This window comes from Mytilus galloprovincialis, chromosome 7 (genome assembly GCF_965363235.1).
Source record: "Mytilus galloprovincialis chromosome 7, xbMytGall1.hap1.1, whole genome shotgun sequence".
NCBI lineage: Eukaryota > Metazoa > Mollusca > Bivalvia > Mytilida > Mytilidae > Mytilus > Mytilus galloprovincialis.
Window position 1 is genome coordinate 24,129,078 of NC_134844.1, and position 14,085 is coordinate 24,143,162.

The 14,085-nt window shown below is 31.4% G+C and overlaps 1 long non-coding RNA gene across 1 annotated transcript; it reads right to left on the minus strand.

Annotated features, from left to right (window-relative positions):
• Positions 1-4,742: 4,742 nt before the first annotated feature.
• On the minus strand, positions 4,743-9,972 carry LOC143081579 (uncharacterized). The gene is made up of 2 exons (XR_012979970.1): positions 9,876-9,972; positions 4,743-5,152 (listed from the first exon to the last, which is right to left on the minus strand). It is a non-coding gene; the product is annotated as an uncharacterized LOC143081579 (long non-coding RNA).
• Positions 9,973-14,085: the final 4,113 nt, after the last annotated feature.

Genomic DNA, 14,085 nt, shown 5'->3' on the forward strand with positions numbered 1-14,085 from the left:
CGGTTGACTCAAGATTCTAATAGCATTGTTATCATGTTTTAACTTTTTTGGTGTTAATTTGTACAGATTAAGAAATATGTCTCTCCAAAGAGGATTTAACTTTTGAATAATAGTATCTAAAAAAAAATCTCACAAAAACACTGGCCTCTGAGGAAAATTCAAACTTAGTCTAATGGAAAACAAATGTCATATAAACCGTCTCTCGTTATTTTCACGATTTTATCTATCTCAAAAATTTCTATATTATAATTTAAAAACAAAATTTATCTTTGGTAAAGCTTCATAGCGTCTATCAATATATACAACTGTCACATTTTACAGCAGATTTCAATGAGTTTCATCTATCTGAAAAATTTCTATATAATTTAAAAACAAAATTTCTCTTTGGTAAAGCTTTATAGCGTCTATCAATATATACAACTGTCACATTTTACAGCAGATTTCAATGAGTGTATGTGTAGCTAAAGGTAATCTTTGGTTAGTTTGCTTGCTAGCTGAACCGTGAAGTCATTATTAGTAAAGGTATACTACCCTCCTTTCGAAGTAGCATAGTCCTACAGACAGATATATTGGTTATCTAGTCTTGTATGATTTTGAATTTTAGTTCATTTCAATATTTAGGAGTTTAGTATGACGTCCATTATCACTGAACTGTACATTTATGTTTAGCGGCCAGCTAAAGCTCGCCTCCAGGTGTGGGATTTTCTCGCAAAGTTGATGACCTATTGTTGGTCATCTGCTGTTTTCTGCTCTTTGGTCGGGCTGTTTTCTCTTTGACACATTCCCCATTTCTTTTCATAATTTTATTAAAAAGGGATTCCTTATAGGTTAATACTGATGACGCATCCTCTAGCAATCATTTCTTGTTTTTTCTGTCTTTTTCTCCCGTTAAAAGTAATGAAAATTCCTTGTATTTCTTGTATAACCTTACTGAAGTACGATGAGAAAAACTACTAAACAAGAGATTTGAAATGGTAATGTTGATAAACATGTTGAAAGTTTTACGGACATCATGATGATACAATTATTGTATATTTGTAGCTCAGAAAAAAAATAATAGAAATGGTTTGTTTTCAGGAAGCCACAACCCCTATGCCTTCGTTGTCTATTAGTGTAAGCTATCAAAGAGAAAAAAACATGGGAGCAGACATACTAAATTATATGTTGCACTTGGTATCTTCCGTCGTTTATTTTTTAGTCCTTAAAGCTGTGTCTCGTCCACATTTTTTAGTATAGTTTATTATCCAATGGTATTTTCTGATTTTTTACCTATCCTTTATCTTCCAATCGGTAAATTTGACCGATAAGACAAATCTTCAGACAACTATGTCGCATGAAGTCTTGTATCGTTGACAATTGTGATATAAAAATGTGGTTGAGGGCTCAAATTTTATTAAAGTAATATGTGCCTGTAACTAATGTCATGCAATGTGTTATACCAAAGGCCCTTTATTGACAAGAATATTTTTAAGAAAACTGTCTGCATCTTCATTCTTAGATAGACTGTAAACTGTAATTGAAACCTGTACATATATAATATGTTTGATTCGTAGAGTAACATCATTAAGACAAACTTAAAACACACCCAAAATTCATATTCTTTTTTACCTTTTTTTTTTAGCAAAAGGGATGAAAACAGCTAAAACAAATCAGAAAAAGCTATAACAAAACATTGTTTCTGTAATGATTTATTATCAGGAAGTTGGACACCATATCGCTTCAATAAGGAAATAGTTACATTCAATAAGAATACACACATTTCAGAATAATTTCTCATATATTTGCTTGATAATGGGATTCTCAGATTAAGGTTACTTTGAGAAAAGAAGTTGGATCTACCAAAATGTTGGTCTATTCTCACAAAGAAGTGTCTTTCGGTTGTTTTCTGCTTATCTCTTTGACACTTTCTTATTTCCATTCTCAATTTTATTGCACAATTAATTTCATGCCTTTCACCTTTTACCTTTGGTATAGTGACTTAATGGTTAGACGAACAATCTGACGCCATAAAGGTCGCATGTTTAAACTTCACTGCCGCTGGTGAAAAAAAATATTTCCTATATTAAATATAATCTTAACTTAATTTTACTTTTATTTCAAATAAGATCACTGAAATACATGTTTAAGTTATGTTAAAAGGAAAAATAAATTCTTCATAACTCCGTTATTTTTGTATGGTTTGAGCATCGATATTTCAATGCACCTGGCACGTTTTCATCTTTTTTTTTTATATATGTTTGTACATATTACGTCTCCAAAAGGTGGTCCTCAGCTGACGTTTAAGAGATACCACATGACCAAGGAATAGATTATTTTAAATTTTCTACAAACATATCAGTTATCTGTCATATGAGTCTAAGTTGGCCTATGGATGAGCCTTTGTTGACATGAGCAATTTGACATATTGGACAGCGTTTATTCGGGTAGAAAACATAAACAAAACGTGCATCCCAAATGGTTAAGCATGAAATGATGACTGCAAAAGAATATGTATGCAACATTGCTGGCAATCAGTATAAAAATAATCTGATTACGAAAACAACTGTTCAAATCTGTTAAACAATAAACAAGGACACAAATAACCGTTGCAATATATTCAGGGCAAACAATACAGTATAAATATCTCGTTGATATCTCCTTAAAATTTTGTCACCAAGAAAGAACGTATACAAGTCTATGCAATGTTTTTCATCATTTGTCAGGAAATTCAATGTTTAATTGCTTTTAATATTGTTTTCCCCAACACAAAATTTCAGCCCCGTTAACATTTTAAAAATCGTCATCCCTTGATTGACAGGTAACTAAATATTTGGCCTGCAATAAACATGTCTGAAATGAAACTGTCAATAAAACCAATGCTAAATAAATTCAATTAAGCTCAATTTAGACATGAATACGTGATGTGCATAAAGATATAAAGGTACACACAGATGTAAGCTGGTCATGATCACTTTCTTAGAATGTCAAATATATAGATATTTCAATATGTTGGAATGTATATGGTGTATATTCACTTGTATCAATATATATTTTGAATGAGTTAAGCCATTTCAATTGATATTTTATAGTGTGGGTTTCTATTTTGTAACGTTACACACTAAAAATCTTTAATTGAAATAATTTTACACGATCAAATAAAACATATACTGAACGATAAAATTGAGAAAGGAAATGGGGAATGTGTCAAAGCGACAACAACCCGACGATAGAGCAGACAACAGCCGAGGGCCACCAATGGGTCTTCAATGTAGCGAGAAACTCCCGCACCGTCCTTCAGCTGGCCCTTTAATAAATACATAATACATTTGATCAATGACACAATATATAAAAAAGTGCCAATAAGACAACTATAACGTGTTCTTTTTTTGTTATGATGTCTACAAAATACCTGTTCTCATCTTTTTATCTCATGATATGAATCACGGATTCGATGTGGTTTTAAAATATATCATTGAAATAACCTGGCATGATAACTGGGAAATTCATTTAAATGGGTTGTAATATTATTTAAATTTGTGAATTAGTAGGAAATTCTCAAACATCTCAAACAACCAACACTATGACAACAGACAATATATCTAAATGTGTCAATACTTTTCAAATAAATGACATATTTACCATCACTTGACCTATTGGCATTTAGATTCTTGGGGGGTGTTATCGGCTCAAAAGTCATGCAATCACATGTTTTTGGTAAAGATTGTAGTATGAAAGAGAATGGTTTTATTAGCACAATCTTGGGATGTTATGCCTTCAAACATTGTGTTTGATTTTGGCTTTCCAATCTTTTTTTCTTTTTCTTTTTTTATTGAAATCTGTACATTTGTTAGTAATGAAAACATCTAATACCGGTACCTTACCCCTGCCTCGTTAATGTTAGCAATAGATCATGTAAAAATATATGTGTTAGTATTTGTTAGTTCATTTTACAAAACATTATATCAGCTGTAGTTACATTAATATACTTGGTATGAGCGCGTCTTGCGTAATAAATTATACACCTTGTATTATTGGTGAATGTTGTTTATATTTTTTTTTATAAATTTCGTGTATGTGTAGCTAAAACGCATTAAAATTACCAGGATTATAGTTAAATACGCTCAACAAAACAAATTGAACCAAAAAATTATAATGACTAAACATGGCAGATCTAATTAAAAAAAAACTCCATGTTGCAGAAGTACTAAATGCCTTTACTTTTGTGAATCACAAATTGAGGTTAAGTTGTTTGGTCGAGTATGGTTCGGGCATTGAAAGCATTATAACATTAGATAAAGTACATGTCGAGAATGGGTCACGACTGATAAAATATAGACTTTAATATATGGTTAAGATTAGTACCGAGTATAAATCAGTTAAGTCGAGAAGGATTAACATGGGGTTCAACTCTATCCAGAAAAGTAAGAATGATTCATGTAGAGTATAAACACTGCGCATTCAATACTTGTACATGTTTCTAATGTAGCGTTTTGTCATCCATCGTGTCATATTTTTGCCCGTTTGAGAATTTGTTGACGTTAACTGCGACTTTTCATTTGGAATATATTAAGAGCTATGCAAAACAAGGGATATTTTGTTTTGTTAACAATCATCATGGATTTATATTATTTGCATTCCAAAGACATTGTCTAATCCTGTTGTGTGTGTACGTGTTTGTGCTGTGCTAAATTGGTTAAAGTTATAAAATTAACAAAAATAGAATGAGAATTTCGAATCAATACAAAAAAATAGATGGCAAACAATAAGTTTGAAAACATAATTTTTGATAATAATATCGGTAAAAAAAATAGTATACATAAAATTGTATGAGTTAAACCAACACTGAATTAGAGTTAAACAACAGTGAATAACTGATCATTTCAGTTTATTTCAAATTATTCTAACCGTGAAAATGTTATGCTAAAACAGCATTGTGTTGATATTCTTTAATCCAACTACCGTCGTCTTCTAATCATCATCATTGATGCTTTTAATAAACCACCTCCAAAGCCACTCCAAACAAACCCTGTTTCTCCTGTCTGGTTGTATTTTCCATTCAGGTTTGAATAATAACAGTTATTTTGCCAACCTCCCCTGTTCCAAGTTCGAGTACAACCGTTGACTTTGCTTTTAGTGTGAAATGATTTACCCTGATGATACTTTAAAGAGTCTCCTAAAATAAGACAAAATAATAGTAGATAAAAAAGTTATGCAAAATAAAATACAAAGATGTCTACAGGTAATTCTAATTGATTGTCAAGAGAATAAACATCAATGTATTAGAGATTGAGTTTATTTGATAAAAAAATGCATGCCTATGAAAAGACAGACAACTTCCAAAACATGACTTTTCAGAGAAAAACTTCCATATGTCAAATAACATCATTAGAAACAAGATCAAACGAATTTAATGACAAATGAAGTCGTAGGAAGAAGGAGAACTCGGATTTTAATAGCTAGCCTATTTAGATATCGAGATATAATTTATACAATAACATCATCAGAACAGACATTTTATTACATATACGACTAGATAAAAAAGAACGGGACGCTACAGGATGAGTTTACTTTTGTAAAGCACATGATCCAACAATACATATTTTGTATTATACTTTTTGGAACGACGTACTCTCCGTTCATTGTGTATGCGACCGTTTGTATCATTTGTCTATGCACCCAAGCAAAGTATTTATGATTCAAAAGAAAGACTTACTTATGGATAATCTATCAACTAGCATATACTCCAGGGCATCAGTAGATATACGTGTCAAAGAATCGAGGGGATTACTAAAACCGGGAGGTGTTAACTTACAATCATGAATTTCAAACCTAAACAAAAAATGTTAAGGTCCTTCTCGATAAAGTAAAATTGAAAATGGAAATGGTGAATGAGTCAAATAGGCAAGAAGCCTTCCAGTGAGCAGCAAACAGACGAGGACCATCGATGTGTCTTCAATACAGCGAGAAAAATAGTTTGCAGACACGGACAATTAAAGTTTAATACACAGCTAACCATATAAGTATTATCTACAACACTTTTATGGTCCGTTTGGTCTACTAGGATCATTTTCCATTCGAATATGCAATATTGCTACCCGTAGCAGAACGTCTCCGACGCTGTAAAATTGAGAAATTAAAAGGTGTGTCACTTTGTGTTAATTTGAAAGGATATTCAAAATATGGTTAATTTTGAAATTATTAAGAAACTAAGGATTCAACTCCCTCATGCAAAGTTGGCTTTAGATTAATTTGGCTTTTTATTTTAGGTAATTTTGACATATAGCTCTTCAACGGTTTCGGTACTTATCCTCTTCGGATTTCAAATGTTAGGTTTTGAGTGTTCCTGATGAAGGTAAATCCAGAAAAGCGCTTCGGACGCAATAAATTATTAAACGTGTTGTTTTCAATTTTTTCCCATTCTTATAAAAATTGGCAAATAAAAATGAGAGTATGAAATTGTTTAAAACTAGTTTGCAAACAACCCTAAGACTATCATTGATATATCAATTTTATCACTGTTTACTAAACTTTGAATTGTTCGAAATCAAAAGTATTTTTGATCCAGGAATAGATGCCCTTAGCTGTATGGCTTTTGCAAAATCTTTCGGAACTATAGATCTCAAAAGAATTTAAACTCGTACCTGATTTGGGTTTTTAACTTGTTTTGAGCATCGCTGATGAGTTGTTTGTAGAAAAAAACGCACGTACTAGGTTTAAAGCCGGGTATCTTTTTAGTTGTTTAGCTATAAGAGCTTTCTGTCAAATTTTTACAAAAGAGTTTCGTTCAGAACGTATTGTTTTTTGCAATATTCCAAAAATTATAAGTTCCGCAATTTAAAAAAAACGATCAAAAAGACAGTTTAATATTGTCAACTATACATGATGCAATCCTAGTAAGTATTGGCGTTTTCCGTCAAGTGATCTCAGAGGAATTGCATCCACAGTCAATCAATCAAATACAAACATGACAAAGAATGGATTCCAATAAAAAATCCTACATAAGACTTATAACATGATTTATAAAGGCAAACACCAATTGGAAATTCATTCCCATAGGAATGCCTTGCATAAAAACGGCTGCTGTGGTTGTTAAATTTGTTTTATGAAAAGATTTGACAAGTTTTCGTATATCAGGTATGAGCGAATATCCATTTTCAACAAAATTGACAAAGATTAAAACTTTTTAATCCATTATCCCTTCCCTTTATATCATAAGATATAGGAGATCCCAAAATTAATCCATTCAACCTTTCATACGGAATTCTTCGACAAGATAGATGCACAAGGACACACATAACTGTAAACAGCTTTTTTGAGGGGAAAAATCTTTTATCAGACCATTTAAAATCAATTGTCAAAGGTAGTACCTTTTTGAGTTTCATGCATGAAATACATCAACATTTGACCAACGGAAAACATAATAAACAACTTAATCGGGGATAGCTGCTTGAAAATGGGAGGTAATTGCTACTTCTAGTTTCTTAATAGATTACATCACACTGATTTAAAAAAAATGTTTTCTAGCTGCTTTAACATCAAAATGGTTACTTTTGGTTTAAACAAGATCACATCTGGTTGACCTTTATCAAGATCATATGTCGGCCAACCTAATGAAAAGGATCTTTTTGCTTTGTACTGTATAAATATGAAGTTGTGACAAAGTCGAAATCTACAAGAGTGGCTAAAGATAACAAAGGAACAGTCAAACTTATAGATCGAAAACAAACTGACAACGCCATGGCTAAAAAAAGGAAAAGACAAACAGACAAATAATAGTACACCAGACACCAAATAGAAAACTAAAGAATAAGCAACACGAACTGTAATTTTAAGGTACATGGATATGTATCACTCGAAAATTATCAGTTTAAACAATTACTACATTCTGAAATTTGAATTTTTCTAGGAGTTCTGTATTTTTGTAATTTTGCTTTTTTCTTGCATAAATATAAATTTTTGGTCTAGAAGTTTAGCTGCACCGTTTTTCTGGTTAGATAGTAATTTTGTCTACGAAAAAGTATTTTCTTATAAGTTGTGATTAGCTTTGAACTCACCTTTAGAAAATGTGAGTTCTACTTTGTGTCGTTAGTCTTTTTGTTAACAATGTTGTGGGTTTTGTTGATCTGACAAGGCAAACCATTTTAACTGATTTTTATAGTTTGTTCCTACATGTTTGTTGTGGTGTTACACCGACTAAAAAGTCTGCACCAGATTTTGTATGCGCTTGTCTAAATTTAAAGTCTGCAACTTAGTGATTGTCGTTGGTTGCTGCCCATCATTGTTTTTTTTATAAACTTTATTGACGGCGGAAATGTGACCAATATTTGCAAAACAGATTTTAGAAATACAAATCAAGAAAACTGGTGATCAGCGTCAGCTTTTTATGGATTCAGTGTATTAAAAAAACTAACTTAAAATGGAAACAACGATAAGAATTTCATTTACTGAAAGTTAAATCCGTTGAGAATTGTTTCAATGTCGTGGTCACAGGGGTCGAAATTAGCGCTAGTCCGGTAGTCCGGGACTAGTAAAATTTGCGTCGGACCAGTAGATTTTGTCAGCTGGTGGTCCGGCGGACCAGTAGAAATTTGTCGATAAAAATCACTGATTGCATCGCAATCTCCGTTTGTTTACAAAACAATTCACCTGTGAAATCAATTACACGGTATGGGGGTATTACAAATGATCAAGTTAATTAATATCTCGGGTGGGCGTCCTTCACAACAATATAAAATGTGGAAATTTTTGGAAGGAGTTAAACCGCCGGACAAAATAATTAAGATAACTGAAAATCAAAAGGAAGATCGAAATAAAGTATACGAAAGTGACTAAAGGAAACGCAAATACCAAAAATCATGGGAAAAAGATCGTGAATGGTTGCATTATATAGTAGATCGAATATTTCTGGACAGTGCTCCAGACGACCTAGTCAGGCACCCTATGGTCGTCGTGAGGATTGCGATGACGTGGAAGACAATGTTGATATTTTTTCTGTCCTTGATCCTGATTTTGATAAAGAAAATCATTGAGATTACCAAAGCCTTTATCAAAATCAGAATAAAGACTATTCCTTTGTCTAACTTATGTCGAAACGAAAGCATCACAATAAAATTAAACATCTGTCATTTATATTAGTGTTTGTCAAATGAATGTCATTTTTGCAGGACCAGTAGATTTGGAGCCGGACCAGTAGAGTTGTCAGTCCACTGGTCCGGCTGGCCAGTACACAAAAAAGCTTAAATTCGACTCCACGACTCGTGGATATCGAAAATTTTCTTAGCTTAAGGGTGCAGCATGTGGAGCAGGATATGTTTACCCTTCCATAGCACCTTGGATAACCACCGGTTTTTGGTGGTGTTCGTGTTGTTCAGTCTTCAGTTTTCTAAGTTGTTGTGTTTGTACAGTAGTTTGTCTTTTTGTCTTAATCTTTTTTCGGCATGGCGTTGACAGTTTAATATCAAGTTATGCTTTAAAAATGTCCCTTTTATAGCTTTCGCTATTCTTTTTAAGATCATCAAGAAAATAAAAGTATCCTTTTTCATGTTTTTAAGATAATTGTTAAATATAAAATTTTCTAAAATAAAACTTGAATTTTCATTTTTGTAACGACAAATAAATATAAATGATGTTATGCATAACAAATAAACTTGGAGGTAAATACTAATAATTTATGGTTGATTTTAAAAATGAATATTTGCTTATTTGAAGGGAAATTAAAAAAAAACATGTGTATAGCGATGTTATAATCATAAAGAAACTAATCTACAGGGTTGTCAATTTTTTTCAATCTTAAAGTTTATGCAATAAAAAAGGTAAACCTTTAAAATATTTTGAATGGTTAATGTCACAAAGTCGGCTTTACATCTTGTTTAAAACAAAAACGTATGTGAATTTACCTAACCAATGTTCTTTGTGTACTCTTCCAAAGCCTTGAGTGTATTCGGACAACGCCCTGTAGAAGTTTACGGTGCCATCGTATCGTCTCTGCATAACCTAAAAATAAAAAGAACAGAGGTATCGAATGGAATCTGTTCTTTTTAGTTTAAGATACAACGAAATGTTATCTTATACACTTTTAAACAAATCTATCGTTGATCTGTATTTTGATAAGACCTGTTTAGTTTTAGTCATTATTTTGTTGTTAAAATAGTATAGGCTTATGAAAGAGGGGCGAAAAATACCAGATGAACAGTCTAAATCTAAAATAAAAGAGGGATGAAAGATACCAGAGGGACAGTCAAGCTCATAAATCGAAAATAAACTGACAACGCCATGGCTAAAAATGAAAAGGACAAACAGACAAACAATAGTGTTGCTTAGTCTTTAGTTTTCTATGTTGTGTCTTGTGTACTATTATTTGTCTGTTTGTCTTTTTCATCTTTAGCCATGGTGTTGTCAGTTTATTTTCGATCTATGTGTTTGACTGTCTATCTGGTATCTTCCACCCCTCTTTTAGACAACAATATCACGTGTATATAGAGTGAATGTAATAAGGTTCTTCGATAATAAAAAAAAAAAAACCAACACATTTCTAAAAAATTTCTAACTTGATATTATGTAGTAGACTTATTTATGTTTATTATATAGAAAAAAATCGTAGTCTCACCTTCTTCGTTTATCATATGTTAACCAATCGTTACAGAAACGAGAAGGTTGACTTATTGAATTGAAACCCTTTAAATTATCATGCAATTGTAGACAAAAGTCAGTATGTATGTACCTCCAAAATATTGAGATAGTACAAAAAGTATATGATTGAGAGTTTCTCAAAGAAAGAGAAGCCTCATCTAAGTGGATTTAGTTCTTTCGTTCATAATATCCAAGTTGTCTGAACATCAACTATTCAAATATACTAGTCAACAAAAGAAACTTTGGAATAAAATTTATCAAAAAGTATTTAATATAAAACAAAATGAGATACACTATTTTAAAACGCTTTCATTTGCAATGTATGCAAATATGATCATGAAAATCAAAACATGTCGGCAAGTAACAAAATTCCGTGTAAACGATCATAGGGTGCAAATTATTTTTGCCGAAAGTTGGATAAAAAAATCGACACATAATTTTCTAATTACGAAATGAACTTTCAAATTTGTTTAAAAATATTCAATATGCTAATCAAGTTATGTTCATATTGTAACTGTATGCTGGTTCTTTGTTTCAAATTATAAAATATCGAAGTTAAATAGTAGTCAAATTTGCGTTTAATAAAAATTGTGATAGAATTTGGCATATTTTAATTATTCATCTGAACAAGAATTAAAGAAAATTCACACTTATAGACAGCATGTTTAGTTAAGAGCGAGTCTGTGTATTGATTTCCTTTTGGTTTCGTATATGCTTAAATATCAAATTTGACAATAGCATTTGTAAAAAGTGCATTATTCTAAATTATGTCATCAAAAACAATATGGAATATTAAATATCATGTTTTTTTTATGACTCTTGAATATTTAGAAAAGTTACAGTCTTAAGAATTAGATATTCTCTAGATTTCGCCTACTTTACAAACCGGGCATTTCGGCAAACAAAAACAGTTATTTTCTTTAAACTACTCTCTTTATCAAAACCATACAAACATTTGTGAGGGTTAACATTTATCGTAAGTTTAAAAGTTTATTATTTTCATACATTTTATTAAACAACTTCTAGAGATAATTGTCGAAACAGAGATAAAAGTCAAATAAACTAAGTTGTCCTGGTGAGATTACCATTTTATGTATATAAGTGGTTACAACTTAGAAAACTTAATGAAAAGTTAAAAACAAATTCAGAACATTATATTAGTAAATGAAATGGAAAAAGAAAAGAAAAGTTTACCTTCATTTATAGTAATATATTCTACAGATCCAACAACTATTGCTAGTGCAGAAATAATCAAGCCAAATGTTAATGCCATTTTCCCACTTTAATGAATCGTGCAAATCATAGCCGTGTGTTTATATAGAGTTTGGAGGCTACAAGGAAATGGAAAATAACTTTAAAAAAAAACCAAAAAAAAACCAACCGTCTAAAAAACATAACATAGACGGAGCAGCACAAACCCAACATAAACTATAGGAATTCCAAGGAGTTTATTCAGAGTACTTTGATCGTCATACACCTATACAAAAATAATCTTGGCTTAAATATCACAAACATAATAAAACGTACGTAGAAAAATATGTTTCTTATTTCAACGGATTGTAAAACGTACGTTAAAACATGATGCTTTATGCATAGTAAACATACGTAAAAATGAGTAAAAAAATTAGATGTATGACTTAAGTTGCAATTTTTTCCAATGTAAAAAAAGAAAACAAACAATAAAAATATCAGGGTGATACATGCTTTATTCATCTCACTTGTCCTATTACATTTAAAAGAGGGACGAAAGATACCAGAGGTACAGTCAAACTCATAAATCGAAAATAAACTGACAACGCCATGGCTAAAAATGAAAAAGACAAACAGACAAACAATAGTACACATGACACAACATAGAAAACTAAAAAATAAACAACACGAACCTCACCAAGAACTAGGGGTGATATCAGATGCTCCGGAAGGGTAAGCAGATCCTGCTCCACATGTGGCACCCGTCGTGTTGCTTATAAGATAACAAATCCGGTAAATAGTCTAATTCGGTAGGTAACATTTATGAAAGGGAAGGGGATTGTAGTTACGACATAAGGAACATATCCTATATCATTTGTGAAACGGTTATTCAATAACAGTCAACCAACTTGTGATGGCGTCTGTAAAATGTACGAAGAGATGATTTCAACTTCACCATTTGGAACTCTTGATTTAATAGCTTCCTTGTGAGCAACAACCCTCTATCAAGAAAATCATGATAAGAAATGCAAGCACGGGAATATCGTATCAATTGGGAGATACACCGTATGCAGGTGCTGCTGGAATGTTGCTACTTAGAAATGAAAATTCACAATTGGAAAGCTGAAATCATCTCCTTTGTCGTTAAGTTTTGTTTTCGACCCTCATTGTCAATTTCTAGCTATAGATGTAAGTCAAGAAAGTTTGACAATTATAAGTAATGTTTTATCAGCTATTAGAAATCATATGAATAGTCATAATAAGTGATATAATCTAATATATATTTGATATACAAATGTGCGTGTAATATGAATCTCACAACTAATTACTTCCCTAGGTGATTAGTGGAATGTAACAGGAACCATCAGGAGGAGCTTGGACTCCTGAAGGATATTTTAACAAGCAAATATTTGAAATAAATATTTAATTATGTTGTTAAAAAAAGACCACAATACAATGGCAAAAAACAGTCACCAGAATCAAACACTTGGTGATTTTAAGAATATGTTTTTAGCGAATCAGCGGAGTGCTGTGTTCAGTCAAATGCCAGTTGAAAAACAGATCATTTTTTTTTAACTGATGTTCGTATTTAATAAAAAATAATAATAAAAAAAAAACGGATAACGACATGACAAAATCCTTTAAGGGCGTACGATACATGGAAGGTTATTTATGACTTTGTCTACATAAAATGTTATTTTCGCGACGACAAACTATGACATATAAAAGATGCATGTTCGACTGTATTTTTTATAATTTAAATTGATTTACCTCGAAAACGAGTACAAGGTTTGATTACTAATGACGATTATTTGTACCAATTTTGATACAAAATTCAACATTGATTTTTTTTAAATTTGATGCATATACCGCAAACAATGCAGTATTTGACCTAAAATCTTGAAACTTTGTTAAAAAATGATTATTTCGAAAGAATTGTCGTTCATAAACGAAGCATATAAATGCAAAGAATACTTTTATAATGTTTTTTTTTACAAAAATCCGCTGGTGTTGATACAAAAATTAGGCGGGTTTATCATAAAAAAACCCACCCCGAAATGTTTAGTAAATGTCTTATATTTTGACCCCTTTATCTCTTAAAGTACCATACGAAGATATACTTTTATAACATAATTGAATTGCTAAGGTGAAAAATAGCTTAATGCAAATTTTCGTAGATCATGGGATCGAATTGTATCGCATGCACTTAAGTAGGTGTACAATCAGTAATTGCGCACTACATTTTCAAATTTAAGACTTCATAATTAAAACAGAAATTGTATAAAT